Source organism: Propithecus coquereli, unplaced genomic scaffold (genome assembly GCF_000956105.1).
Source record: "Propithecus coquereli isolate 6110/MARCELLA unplaced genomic scaffold, Pcoq_1.0 Scaffold71, whole genome shotgun sequence".
NCBI lineage: Eukaryota > Metazoa > Chordata > Mammalia > Primates > Indriidae > Propithecus > Propithecus coquereli.
The window spans coordinates 7,576,983-7,580,508 of NW_012153174.1; positions in this window are offsets into that span (position 1 = coordinate 7,576,983).

Genomic DNA, 3,526 nt, shown 5'->3' on the forward strand with positions numbered 1-3,526 from the left:
TTTTTGAGACAGAGTCCCACTCTCTTGCCTGGGCTAGAGTGCTGTGGCATCAGCCTAGCTCACAGAAACCTCAAACTCCTGGGCTCAAGCAATTCTCCTGCCTCAGCCTCCCAGGTAGCTGGGACTACAGGCACAGGCCACCATGCCTGGCTAATTTTTTCTATTTTTAGTTGTTTGGCCAATTTCTTTCTATTTTGAGTAGAGACGGGGTCTCGCTCTTGCTCAGGCTGGTCTCGAACTCCTAAGCACAAACGATCCGCCCACCTTAGCCTCCCAGAGTGCTAAGATTACAGGCGTGAGCCACCGCGCCCGGCCATGATGGATTATTTTCTTGATAAGCACCTGGATTCGGTTTGCTAAGATTTTATTGAGAATTTTTGCATCTATATTCATAAGGGATATTGGTTTAATCTTATTTTCTTAGCAAAAATACTACCTATAGTTGTGTAAAATAAGGTGTTTTAAATGAGGAAGTTTTCAGGAAAGAAGAACTTGCTTTCTGGATACTCAGAGTGGAGGGTGGCTCCGTGTTGGCAGTGTGCATGCTGGGTAGTGTTGGCATCACATTGCCTACTGTCTGAGTCAACTCAGACTGCCAGAACAAAACACCACAGACTGTGACTTAAACAGCAGACATTTGTTTCTCACAGTGCTGGAGGCTGGTGGGGTGCAGCATGGCCACTTCCTGGAAAGGGACCTCTTCCTGGTTTTAGGCACCCACCTTCTCACTGTGTGCTTACAGGGCCTTTCCTCTGTGTCTGATGGAAAGAGCAAGCCCTCTGGTGTCTCTTCTTACGAAGACACTAATTCTATTGGATCAGGACCCCACCCTTAGGACCTCACTTAACCTTAATTACTTTCTTAGAGGCCCCATCTCCAAATATAGCCACAGTGGGGGTTAGGGCTTCAACATGTGAGTTTCGGGAGGGAACCACAAATATTCAGTCCACAACTCACCCCATCCCCCATTGTGTGCTTTAACTTTGCTTAGGGATCTGTTGCTTTCTAGAGTCTTTATATGCTTTTTCCTTACTTGGATTTCATTAATAATGGGCCCTTCCATTGCCCATTCACCCTCTACAGCTGTGTTCCCCAACCCCTGGACCAGTAGTGGTCTATGGCCTATTAGGAGCTGGGCTGCACAGCAGGAGGTGAGTAGTGGGCAAGTGAGCGAAGCTTCATCTATTTACAGCCACTCCCCATCGCCCACATCACCTGTCAGATCATTGGTGGCATTAGATTCTCATAGGAGCAAGAGCCCTGCTGTAAACTGCACATGCGAGGTTGTGGCTCCTTATGAGAATCTAATGTCTGATGATCTGAGGTGGAGCTGAGGCAGTGATGCTAGCACTGGGGAGCGGCTGCAAATACAGATTATCGTTAGCAGAGAGGTTTGACTGCACAATAAATGTAATGCACTTGAATCATCGTGAAACCATCCCACCCTCCTCCCTCTGCCCCCTCCCCCATCAGTGGAAAAATTGTCTTTCATGAAACTGATCCCTGGTGCCAAAAAGGTTGGGGACTGCTGCACAGGACAGTATAGGCTACCTCTGCAGAACAAGTCACAGTGATGTGCCGGGTGGTAGGCAGCACTGTGACATTCTGACCCCTAGGAGGCTTGGATGTTCAGCTCAGTTTCAACTGTTCTCATCACTAGCGATTGTGACAAACATTCTGATCGGCTGGTCAGTCTTGTCTAGTTTTGTATTTTTTTTTAAGAGTTGGGTTTCAGATTTCTGTTTCATGCTTAGAATTATTGCGGCTTCTGGAGATGGATATTTTAAACTGGGTGAAAAGGCAAAAAAATGTGGAATCAAGAAGTGAAAGCACAATTGTTTACAGTTCAGTGAGTAGCTGTGGTTAAGAAATGTGTCTGTTCATCATTGCCAGATGACTTAAAATTTTATGGGGAGGCATAAATTTTAAACAAAAACTAATTGTGCTATTCACAGGGTAAGGATGTGAACTTCTCCAGAATTTGTTTTTTAGGTATTATAACCTGGCTCTCCTGGTTAGAACTTTATGAATTTTATCCTGAAATTATCTGTGAAATGAATCTGATTGCATCTTACAAGATTTACTTAGAAACTAAAATTTGTATTTACCAAGCATACAACCAATGATTTAACAGAGACTCACTTAGTGAACACTCATAGGAACATATCATTGCTACGTGTTTGGGACTCACTGGTAAAATTACGCAGAGTTGTAACTTCTCAAAAGAAAAGACAACATAATTATATACAAATAAATATAATTCTGCTTTTAGTGCATGTTAATGAAAAAAATTGTGGTATGATACAAACAGTGAGTAGATAAAACGTCATTTGGATTTGATTTGGAATGTATTGTTTATTTTTCTCGTTGGGGCATCATTTGAATTGTAGTTGAGTGTGCATTCTCTTGGTACACGCAAAGTGCAGTTGAGGTCAAGGGAGGCAGGTCAGAGGCATCCGGACTGGCAGTGAGATCAAGACCTGAAACAGAGTCCCCAGATTCTTCACATCAGTTTGTGTTAGGGTTTGTTCAGCTCTCACGCATTTATTAGTACTGATCCAGGTGCAGCACAGAGTTTACGGTTTAGTAGACAGAATTACTCATTTTCTGTGTTAAATCAGAGATGTAAACAAGAGGAACAGTGATAACATAAAGGAGAGTGATAAACTGCAGGTGACAAGGAGAGTTACACTCAGACATTCACCAGGGAGACTCTCCCTTAAAGCATGATTTTTTCCACCTCGTTGTAGAAATAATTTGAAGTTGCTTGAATGGAACTATGGAATTGGAGGCTAGAGCAGTAAGAAGTAGAATGTAAAAAAGGACTTTCTACACAGTGGCAAGTAGTTTGAATTTTACACAATAAGCCATAGAAGTGTTCAAGTACAGCGTGGCTATCATTAAATCTGCATTTACAAAGATCATTCTGGTGGGCCTTAGGAACAATAGGTTGGAAGAGTTATGTACTAGACTGGGGAGATGGGTTAGAACCAGACAATTGTAATAACTAAGAGGCATCTCAATCTTAATATATTCAAAATTGGTGTCTTGATACCAGTATCTTCCACCACCTCCACCTCTCAGAAGATAGAAATCTCCACTATCTCAATAAATGTTAATTCTGTTCTTATTCTTGCTCAAACCAAAAACGTTGCCGTCATTCTTGACTACTGTTCTTTCTCATGTTCACTCCTCGTCTATCAATAAGTCCTATTGGCTCTACCTTCAAAGAATAGCTAGACTCCACCTATTCTCTCCAGTCACTCCCCAGGTCCCAGCCGCCACCCCCTCTCCGAGGCTGCTGTAGGAGTCTCCAGCTTGTCTCCCTACTTCTTCCCTTGTCTCCTTCAGTCTGATCTCAGCCTTCCCTGTTGGCTTCCCATCACACTCAGAGGAAACACCCAAGTCCACACATGCGGTGTACGACCTGTCTCCTCCCCACTTGACCAGGCTGAGCTGATCGCCTTTTCCTGCTACAGGAAAGACTGACTGCAGGCCCAGGCCAACTGCATTTAGTCCCAGGCAA